We start from the raw sequence: 12382 nt of genomic DNA, 5'->3' as shown, positions 1-12382 counted from the left end.
ATGCCAATATTAATGAACCAATATTGATACATTACTAACTGAAGTCCATGCTGTATTCAGATTTCCTTAGTTTTTACCTAATTCCCTCTTCTTGTTGTAGATATCCTTCAGGATACCACATTATATTGGTTGGTTATGTCTCCTTAGGCTCGTTTTTGCTGTGGTAGTTTCTGAAGCTTTCTTTGTTTCTTTACGACCTTGACAGTTTGAGAAGGGATTTTGTAGAATGTCCCATTACTGGGACTTGTCTAACATATTTCTTATGATTAAACCAGACTTACAGGTTTTGGGGAGGGAGATGACAGAGGTAAAATGCCATTCTCATCACACCATATAAAGGATACACACCATCAACATGGACTTTTCACTGTGATGTTAACTCTGATTACCTGGCTTAGATAGTATCTTGCAGTTTCTTCCACTGTTAAATTACCTCCCCTCTAACCCTTTCCTTTGGAAGGAAGTCACTATGTGCAGCTCACACTGAGGGAGTAGGAGTTATGCTCCACCTTCTTCAAAGCAGAGCATCTATGCTGCATATATTATTTGGAGTTATTCTGCATAGCAGAGTTTTCTATTCTTACCCCTGTGTTTATTTATTCAATCACTGTTTTATGTATGTACTAGCTCATAAATAGCTATTTAATACTTTGGTTTATAATCTAGTACCACTTTTGTTTTATTGCTCAAATTGTTCCAGTTTTCACCATTGGGGACTTTTTCAGTTGGCTCTTGTATCCTTTTTGACATACCTCCATCCTAGTGGGGTTTTTTCAGCACTTTCTTGTTTTCTGGCACAATAAATTGCTCTGGGCTCATCTTGTGTATTTTCTGCCCAGTCCTGGAATCAGCCATTTCTCCAAGGATACTTGGTGTTTTGTGTATGTGTGTTTTTTCAATTGAAGAATGGTATTAGAAACCAAGATCTGGGCTCTATGTATACTCATGGCTACTGTAGGTATCTTGCTGATAGGTCCTCTCAGCTGACAGAATGACTTAGTGTGCTCAAACTGTTATAACAAAATACCATACAGCTTAAACAACAAATATTTCTCATAGTTCTAGATACTAGAAGTCTGAGATTAGGGTGCTAGCATGGGTGGATTCTGGTGAGCGCCTATTTCCTGGTTTGCAGACAGCTGCCTTCTCATCCTCACATGGCAGGGAGAGGGAGAGGAAACAAGCTCTCTTGTGTCTCCTCTTAGAAGACACTAATCCCATCATGGGGGCTCCACCTCATAACCTAGTTACTTTCTAAATAACATCATACTGGGGATTAGGGTTCCAACTTATGAACTGGGTGGGAGGGGAGGACAAAAACATTCATCCCGTAGTGCACAGCAGTGAAATATATGTGTGTATACTAACTCATATATGTATATATGCATAACTATAAATATTTCTATGTGTAACCATCTGCAGCTATATTGATGTCTACAACTCTAATCCATTAGCACACAGATCATTCTAGCCTTCTACCTTGTTTAACTGTAACATCCCACTTCAAAAATGAGAAACCTGGTTCTTCCTATTTGTCAATCTTTTACTTAATTGTTCAATTCCAATATGTATGTATGATTTCAGAATTTATAATTGTACCTCTGTGGGAAATAGCTTTATCAGTTAGAGTCCAGTGTTTATGTCCAGATTTATGTTTGTTTTTGTTCTTATAGATTCCACTCATTTCCAGAGTTACTTAGGTCAGTACCTTCTGCCCCCACCTTGAGAGATGTTGTTTCATACATTGTAATGCAGTTAGACTCTTTTGTCATATTCTGCATTTAACCCTGGGATTCTCTGACATCCTAAATAATTTTCTTAACTTTGTCTATATTAAGGCTCAGTCTTTGTGCTGTAAACTTCGATGGGTCTTTGACAAATGAATAGTGATACATAGAATCACTACAGTGTCATACAGAATGATTCTAGCTAGACTGATGATTTTGTGCACTTGCATCATGCAATTTCTTTAGTGAATTCAATGTGCAGCCCACATTCAGGGTGTAGGATGCCTTCTTTGCTCAATCTTGTTGTCATTAAGCCTTAGATAAACACATAACAAGTATTAATTTTGAAATAATAGCTATAATCAAATATTTGTGCATACCTTTCTCTGGTATGCAACACTCTAACATATTTCTTAACTTGTAGAGTAATAGGTTGCTACCCTCTAGGAAAAATATCAAATGAAGCACCAGAGGTAGAAACTTGAGTAAAAATCAAAACCACGTTTACATTTATAGCAAAGAAAAACTAAAGACGTTAAAAAGACAAGATCTTCATCTGAAAGATATTTTACCTTTAGATTAATGCATATTTCCATTCTATTATTGCTTATTCGGCAAAAAAAAAATTATAGAGAAAACATTTAAAAATATGTTCAAGCTGAATTTAGGTTCATATACTTGAAACTAATATACTTGTTTTGATGATAAACATTATTGTCATCTCTCCATTGGTGTAATTTATCCCAACACAAACCACTAATGGTAAATAACTTGGCCTTAAGTTGAGAGTTTACAGATTTGTGACAATATTAGAAAGACAATTATAGCACTCTCCAGAAAAGAGATCTCACATTTACTGGTAAGTAGACACCTTACAAACTAGTCGAAAGAGTGCATAACCCTGAACATGGAAGAGAATAGACAGAAACCAATATTGAATATTTAAAAGTAACAACATTTAGAAGAAAAACTTACTCTCTTAGTAAACTCCTGAATCCAAACAGAACAGAATATATGAGAAAAGTACTTTTCATCCATTACTCACTCAGGAATCACCAGTATATAAGGATTCAAAAATGGTGAGTTTATTTTCTTTGAGTTAGGGAAATATCTGTTTTGCTAAACCAAGCCCTCCCAGAAGTATATCTTTCTAAATCTACCTTTTCCTATGAAGATAATCTTCCCCCCAACCATGCACCTCACAAACCTAAGCTCAGGAGAGAGCGTTCTTTGAAGAAAAGATAAAGGCCTGAAAATATCAAGACAGATTATTCTATTGAGAGGGAGAAATCTGTAAACCTTTTCTAATGTGAATTCTGCTTTGATAAATTCTTGAAAGAGCCAGTTTTACCTCTTCATTTAGACTCTCCATTGAGTAATGGAAATGAAAAAATAATTCTCTCACTTCCTACCTGTGCTGCCTTAGAGGCTCCAAAGAGAGTCAGCAAAGGACAATAGAGTCTTCTAGTGATTTGTCCATAATAACTGAGCATCTTGGGTTGAAATAATGGATTGTTGATCTCCTGGGCTTGTTTAGCTTTGCTTTTTTAATTGCTAAATGCCAGCCTGGGAATTCTGCCTAAAATGGTAATAAGTTGCATTTATACTACACCTTTCATCTAGGAGGCACATACTTCCCTCAGTTTTGAAACACAGCCATTCTGGAGCTGAAAAGCAGTAACTGTTTTAGTGTTGAACATTTATCCAGTGCCATAATTATACAAGGTGGAAGAAATTGTTTGAAGCAGAACCAAAATATTGCAGTAACAAAGATTGTGGGCTGCAGGTTTTGAAAATATTCTAGATATAGTCTGTTTTGTGACTTCCTTTGCATAGAGAATATTTATATATCCCTTTGAATCTTGAGTTTCCTAAGAGGCCCACTTTTGTGTTCCTGTTTGGGTCCAACATAAATGGCCAAGAATTTAGGAAGAATGAATTGACATTAAGTATTTTCTTTCAGGAAAATCTTCTGAGACCTAGAATGTGCATCGAGAAAAAAGACAACAAGAAAGAGATTTATAACTATTTGCATTTTACAGACAATATTTTACTCCGTATAAAGCAATTTTTATCTTTGAAAAGAGTGTGTGGGTAAAACAAGATCACAAAGACCCACCCAGGAACTTCTGAACATGTGCCTCATAGCTGATTCTTCTGCTAGCCCAAGAGAGAGAGATGGTATCTATCATTGGAATACAAACCTATCAGGTCAGAACTGAAGTCTTACTCATTGCTGTAGCCTTAGAACCCAGATAATACTTAGAGATCATAGATCCTCAATAAAAGTTTGCCAAATCAATGAAATTGACCCTCTTCCCCTGAAAACATGAAAATGAATGCATGCAAAGTTTTCAGTTAACACTGGAGAAGCGATCAGGCCTTTTTTCACTTGAAAAGCCAGACGAGGGGAAAAGTACTGACAAGGAGAGTAAAAGAGCATGGAAGCCAATTTGAGAAATTGAAAAAGAAGTTCTCATGTGCCCTCAAAATATCAGACCTCCTCAGTTTATTGCTGTCAGTAACAAAATGTCATTATTAGGTCCCAGAGAAAAATAATTGAAGATTCATCAGTCATTTCTATTTGCCCCTAAACCAAAGTTATGATGTCCTTTCCTGAGAGCAGGTTTTGAAAGGCAGCAGAAAATGGAAACTGTGTTGCCAAATCGTAGCCAGTAAATGGGATAAGAAGTCTGGATTTCAAGCATTGTCAACATTTACTTGGTGTGTGAGATTTCCAAACCTCTGAATCTTTCTAGGACTCAGCTTCCTCGTCTGCAAAGTAAGAAGTATGGGCCTGATCTAGATGATCTCTAGAAGTGTGCTAAAAATCAGTCCTCTTGCATATCGTGACCCCAGAATCTAAATCTGGAGTCTAGAAAAGCCTATCTACTTCTCTGTTTCACTTAAACAACCTAGGCATCACACAAGCACCCTTGTCTCACTAAATGACCATCTATCCACTCTCTCATTGCTCTGAGAGCCATGAAAAACTCCATCTGGTCTAGAAAGATGACAATCTAAACCAAAAATCCTGAGGCAAAGTCAACATATTTCTCTTCCTTGTTTGACACTTGAGGCAACTGATTCTCAGAGAGGTTAATTGACTAGCCTTAAGGTATCCAGACAGTAAAAGAAAACACGAAACAAAACATATGGCACTTAAATTCAGGTCTTCAGAATCCCAGCTGAGGTTTCCTACACTACTTCTCCCTGCATATTTACACCTGGATAAGTTTTAAAACCATTTATGAGATTGATTAAAGCTTCTTTCCCTTTAAGTAAAATTTTCCAATTTCTGTGGAGACACTGCAAATGTGGTAGAAGATATATTTTCTGATTTTAATGAGCAAAAAAATCCCTTCTGAAGCTCATTAAACCTGTCTACACTACCCCCACCAGAATTGTTATTGATGTAAGACGTTCAAAGCCTAGAATTGTGCTGTTATCTCATAAAACACATAATTTGAGCCAATCCTGACAAATATTCATGTCACTTTATTCAAGCATAGCTTTCACCTTCCAGAGAATTAATAAATTGGATTCTAACAGTCTGCAGAGAATATACAGTAAGATAAAAACATCTTCCAAAAATTTACAGTATATTTTAGGGTGAGTTGAAACATATCAGCAGCCATTGCAGATGCATTTACAGGATTTTTAGAGTAGCACATTTCATCATAAACAGCTCTGTGATTCAGTATGGCATTAATAATGGAAAGAACAACCTTTAAAATAAAGTAAATGCATTTGGAGCAGTTACTGAGGTGATATCTGTCTCAAAAAAATTCAGTTAATAACTTCCAAGTTGATATGATATATTCCTTAGCCTATGCTGCCGGGAAAGATTTATCTCTTATGTTGAACTTCAGGTTGAAACGTTATAATAAAATTTAATATCTCTGTGGTAAACTGCCTTCCTCCATTTCCTTTACCTTTTAATTTCTATTATTACCAACTTTAGAATTGTTTCTTTGACCTTATGCAATATTTCAAAAAGTGGTTTAGATGCCAGATGATTACTAAAACAAAGTTGTAAATAAAATAGATCTATGCATGTACAAATATACATCTCAAGATGTTAATCAAAAAGGACATAAATTATGAATGCATTTTACCTTCACACAAATGAAAGTTACAACCACATGTCCAACGTATTTTAGCCCTATTACTTTTCTTTACAGCTGCTGTCTCAAACTGTTTCAGAGATCATGAGTTAGTTTGAATTTTCTTACGTGGTAACCTGTAAGTCAACCTTTATTCCTCTATATTCCCAAGACACCGCTCCATGAATATGTGTCTAGTAAATTGAAATACTGAGAGATAGGAAAGAAAATCACTTTTCTCATTTTCCTTTTTCTCTTCTCTTTCATTTTTTATTTCCCACTCTTTCTCTCCTCTCTCCTCCTCCCCATCTCCACTCTCCTGTCTCCCATCTTCTATCTTCCCTATCTCTCATCTTCTACCTTATCTCTCCTTGAATACATTTTTTCCCTCCTTCCCAGTATACTGGAGTAAGCAGTCAGGAAGAGATAAAATGAAAGAAGGTGTGGAACATGTGTGACCCTCTAATCTAAAAGCACATTACTAGTACATAAAAGAACTCACAGGGATTCCAAGAGAGCTCCCAGAAGGGAAAGAATTTTTTTTTGTTAATATAGTTACCAACCAATAAATTCTGAGTGTATTAAGTTAAATCACACCTTGGCCAACAAAAACTATGCACAAAACATCATTGAATAACCTTGGCCCTGCTCGCTTCCCACATGCGGCTCATTAGCAAGGAAAGGTGAAAACACCAAGAATCCTGTGGGCACTGCTCTGAGGTAATTTTATAAATGCCACAGTCATGTTTTAATACACTACCAAGCTAAGGCACTTACAAGGCAACATCTCCCGGATCTCATCAAAATGAAGATAGAGTGCTTAAAATTCTAGAAGTTTACTAAAAAGACACTCAGTTCCATACAACATTTTTAAAGGCATTCTACTAAAGGTCAGTAAAGAAAACAAAACAAGAAATTGATAAATTAATAAAAGTGTATTCCATTTTGTCCTACTCGTAACAATTAATATTTACATTTCGCAACTAAACCTTACCTTATTTGTTCTGTCCTTTTTCTTATAGCAGGCGATATGCCTCACCTGACATACAGATGTGAAAAGCAATGCCTAATAGCAGCCCTTCCAGGTCAGCTAAGTAGCTAAGAATTGAACATATCAAAACTGTCTAATCCACATTATTTTGTTTCGTCGTGTTTTTTGTAAGTCATGCTCATTTTTAACCAGGGAGGAAAAAAAAAGTTCCCACAAGAGCATCTCTTATTAATCAGACCTTAAAAAATATCTGAATAGTGGGATATAAGGCAATGTTTTTTTCCTGTGAAATTTGCAGCAACTTGCAAACCAATACGTGGTAAATAAAACGCCCAATCATTTTTCTTCCACTCAAATGACTCCTTTTAAGAAAGAGTTTCAAATCTCATTATGTAATATCTCATTCACATCTTCAACTACAAAAACATTGAAGCTACCCATTATGAACTCCCCATCTCATTCAAGACCAAATCTAAGTACCAACTACAGCACACCAGGTCTTCTGTGACATGACCCTGCCAGCTTCACTCACCCACCCTACACCCTACCACCAGTAATTTCCCAACCAGCCCTACCTTGGTGAATTTGCACATCAGTACCTTCTGTTAAGAAGCCTGTCTTCACTTCTCCATTTGCCTAAATCTTACTCAACCGTCTAGATTCTAGTCAAACCCCACTCTCTTTGAGGAACCTTCCCTGATTTCATAACCAAATTTAATATCTCTATTCTGGATATTAAGGGAACACTTTGCTCTTAACTAAAAGCTTATTATTTCAGTCTTTAGCACAGTATTTGGAAAATGGAAGATATCACAAAAGTTCTCACTCAAGGAGCTTTAATCACATTTGGGCTACAAAACTCACCAAAGGAAACCATACAGGGTTGTACTCAGTGGCGCAATGCAAGGTGTAAGGAGAGTTCAGAGTAAAAAGCAACTGAGGAAGCTTTGGACCCAGAAGTCAGAAGCATGCTCAGTGACAGTCAATTGATGTTCAAGGGTATCCATAAGTTTTAACCGGTTCCCTCAGGGTCACTTACTTTTGAAAGCCTTTTCCACAAATATAATAAACAAAAGACAAAGTGAACATGTCTAAGCAAAAATTGAGCCTTTTATTAGTTTATGCCTGCATGTGGCATCTTTGGGGAAAAATATTAAACGTAACTGGCCTGTGAAAAACACCTAGAAATAAGAAAAAACAGCCTTGTAATGCAGTTTACTGTTAAAAGGTTTCCTAAAACTAAGAGAATTCGCTGTGGAGTTGGATAATACCACAGCGCTGTAGCAATCAATTAATTAGCTCTCAGTGCCTCATCAATCCTAGTTATTCAAGATTTAACCAAGAGTAATGGGAATAAATTAGGAAGAAAAATTTAGGCTGAATATCAGGAACATTTTCTTAATCATTAAATCAATTAGACAATGGAATTTAAAATTGGGTATTTAATGTGAAAGATGGAACCAAGAAAGAGAAAGTATAATATCATGAATAAGCAAGAAATCATAGGTTTAAAAGGTTCTCTGTCATCGTTAGCCCATCCTTCTGTGTTTGGAAAAATCAATAATTTAGATTCCTATTCAAATTGTTGTCTATACTAAAAATTTCAAAACTTCAAAACTTACTAAAATAAAGAAGTTAAATTTCTCCAAGTCTAGCAGATTGTGCTGTAGAAACCATTGAATTCCAGAAAAGTTGACGTCCTTTTTTAATATCTACTGACAAAACCCACAAGCAACAGAATACTCTTTGCATACTGTTCTGGAATACAATCTTCCAAAAATAGTTGAAAGATAACATGCATTCTGTCACTATATTTCAATTCTGGGCTATATACTTTAATAAACCTCAACAGAACTTGGGAAGTGATGGGAAGGAGAAAATCCATTTCTAGCAACACTGGGGATGAGGTTCCTTAGCCAACCCTTCCAACTCAAAATAATTAGAAATGCTGGATAAAATGTTTTTAACGATATTTTGTTTTTGTTTTTCAATGCATTGATGAGCTAGCAAATCATACTCACAAATCAAAACCTAGGCAAAAGTAGAAACCCCGGAAGGGAAGTAGAACACTGAGCACATTTGCTACAGGTAAACTTGAGCTTCAGTTTCACACTACTAAAAGATACAGAACACAGACAAGACCATGCCCTGTCTGTGGTTGACAGTCTAATAGGAAACTCCTCTGCATGAATTGGCAACCACAAAAGCATTCGACCTTAGTGTAAGGGTAAGCTACAAATAAACCTAGTTCAAGACAGTGCAAGAATAATTGTTGGTCTCAGATTTGATAGTGACTGAAAGAAGGAAATTCTCATAATGATTTATAAACTTATGCTAATATTCATGTAGTTTGTCAGCCTAAATTTATGTTACCTGGGTGATATGTAAAAATTACAAGCCAGGAATTTAGTTTATACGGGTTCTGGGCTTTCTGGCACCTGACAGAACCAAATGCAAATTCTCTTTGGAAGAACACCCCAAGTTGTTCTTGAAGAATACCTATTCATGAAGTTCTAAGAAAAATAAAGTCACATAAAAAAATTAAACAAACATGAATGAGATCAAGACACTTTAAGCAACAACCAGAAGAAACAATAGGCAGCAAATTCAGACCGACAAAATCTTCAGTTATTAGACACAGAATATAAAATAAATGTATTTGATATATTTTAAAAAGAAAAGGAGAGATTAAAAATGTGAGCAAAGCACAATGAAGCAGACTGAGGGGAAAACAGAAATCCAAAAATAAAAAATATAATCATTTCCATTAAAAACTAAATGGATAGGTTTCATTGCTTTGGTAGCCAGCCGTCAAGATGACTCCTAATTAATCTCTACCTCCTGATATTCACAATGTTGTATGGTCCACTCTTAGAAGGTACCAGAGTTGGTCTGCGTGGCCAACAAATTATAGCACAAGTGATGGTGTGTACTTCTGTGATTAGGTTTTAATAATACTTGTGACTTCTGTTTGGGGTATTTCTCTCTCTCTCTCTCTCTCTCTCTCTCTCTCTCTGATCCCTCTTTCTCTCACTCTCTCCCCACTTCCTCTCCCTTTCCTTCCTTCTTTCTCTCTCTCTCTCACTTTCTTTCTCTTCAGGTCATCACTTACCCTGGTGGAAGCCAAAATGTCACATGGTGAGACACTGAAGCCTCCTGCCAGTAGTCACATGAGTGAGTCTGGAAGTGAATCTTTCAGCACCATCAGATGACTGCATCACTGGCTTACAGTTTTACTGCAACCTGATGAGAAACCAGAGCCCAAACCACACATCTAAGCAGCTCCTGAACTCTTGACTCTAAGAAATTGCTATTTTTTCCTGCTAAGTTTTAGATAAATTGGTTATACAACAATGGATAACAGACATGGATAAAGAAAGAATAAGCTGGAAGATAGAGCTAAGTAAAAAAAAAGAAAAAAAATCAGAAGAGAGAAGAGAAAGACAGAAATGTAGAAACTTGAAAGAAGAGACACTGAGGATAGAATGAGAAAGTTAATATATGCCTATTTCAAGTTCCAAAGGGTAAGAAAAGCGAATGTGCTAAAAAAAAATAGAAGAAAGAAAAGATGATTTTCAAGAACAGATGAAATCATTAACCCACAGACTCAGGAAGCCCAACAAATCCTAAGCAGAATAAATAAAAAGAAATTCATACCTAAAGTCATTCTGATTTAACTAAGACACCGAAGACAATGAAATTATCTTACAATCAGGCAAACAATAGAGGCTGATTACTAATCAAGGAGCAAGAGCTGGAACCCAACATCCACAGCAACACCAAACAACAGTAAAATTCTGAAAGAAGTACTTTAGGCAGAAGTGAAGTGATAAGAACAAAGACAATAATAAATACATGGGAGAATCCAAACATACATGGACTATATACAACAAAAATAACCATGTCTTATGTCACTAAAGAAAAAATAGCACTAATATACATAGCAGTAAAAGTGAAGTCAAAGGAGGTGATTAGGGAGGCAGGTGATGGACGTTAACATATGGACTGGTTCTTATATTATTTGGGAGAAGTGTAAAAATATTGAGTGACTTTGGCCTTTGGGAACTACGCATAGTAATTTTTAGAAAGAAGCCACTGAACGAAAAGAAACACAGTGAAAAACTTCTATACCAATAGAGAGCATAAAAAGGAACGGAAAAAAATCAGTCCTGAATAAATCAAGGATGAGAAATGAAACATAAACATAAGGTAACATGAACAACGAAACATAAGGTAATACAAACAGTAGTCACAAAATAAATTGCTAGAAAAAATATTCAAACACATTAGGAATTACAATAAATGTAAATGAAATCAATGTTCTAGTTAGAAAATTTGTGAAACAGATTGTCTAAGCTAGCTGTATGCTGCTAATGAGGCACATAACTGAAGTAAATGTCCCAAAAATATTTTATTATTATTATTATTATTATACTTTAAGTTCTAGGGTACATGTGCACAACATGCAGGTTTGTTACATAGGTATACATGTGCTTTGTTGGTTTGCTGCACCTATGAACTCGTCATTTACATTAGGTATTTCTCCTAATGCTATCCCTCCCCAAGGCCCCGGTGTGTGATGTGGCCTGTCCTGTGTCCATGTGTTCTCATTGTTCAACTCCCACTTATGAGTGAGAACATGTGATGTTTGGTTTTCAGTCCTTGTGATAGTTTGCTGAGAATGATAGTTTCCAGCTTCATCTGTGTCCCTGCAAAGGACATGTACTCATCCTTTTTTATGGCTGCATAGTATTCCATGGTGTATATGTGCCACATTTTCTTAATCCAGTCTATCATTGATGGACATTTGGGTTGGTTCCAAGTCTTTGCTATTGGGAACAGTGCTGCAGTAAACATATGTGTGTGCATGTGTCTTTATAGTAGCATGATTTATAATCTTTTGGGTACATACCCAGTAATGGGATCGCTGGGTGGGTATTTCTAGTTCTCATCCTTGAGGAATTGCCACACTGTCTTCCACAATGGTTGAAGTAATTTACATTCCCACCAACAGTATAAAAGCATTCCTATTTCTCCACATCCTCTCCAGCATCTGTTGTTTCCTGACTTTTTAATGATCACCATTCTAACTGGTGTGAGATGATATCTCACTGTGGTTTTGATTTGCATTTCTCTGATGACCAGCGATGATGAACATTTTTTCAAATGTCTATTGGCTGCATAAATGTCTTCTTTTGAGAAGTGTCTGTTCATATCCTTTGCCCACTTTTTGATGGGGTTTTTTTTTCTTGTAAATTTCTTTGAGTTCTCTGTAGATTCTGGATATTACCCCTTTCTCAGATGGGTAGGTTGCAAAAATTTTCTCCCATCCTGTCAGTTGCCTGTTCACTCTGATGATAGTTTCTTTTACTATGCAGAAACTCTTTAGTTTAATTAGATCTCATTTGTCTATTTTGGCTTTTGTTGCCATTGCTTTTTGTGTTTCAGACACGAAGTGTTTGCACATGCCTATATTCTGAATGGTATTGCCTAGGTTTTCTTCTAGGGTTTTTACAGTTTTGGGTCTTACATTTAAGTCTTTAATCCACCTTGAGATA

This window comes from Hylobates moloch, unplaced genomic scaffold (assembly GCF_009828535.3).
Source record: "Hylobates moloch isolate HMO894 unplaced genomic scaffold, HMol_V3 SCAFFOLD_19, whole genome shotgun sequence".
NCBI classification, from domain to species: Eukaryota; Metazoa; Chordata; class Mammalia; order Primates; family Hylobatidae; genus Hylobates; species Hylobates moloch.
Note: the sequence above shows the minus strand (reverse complement) of the source record.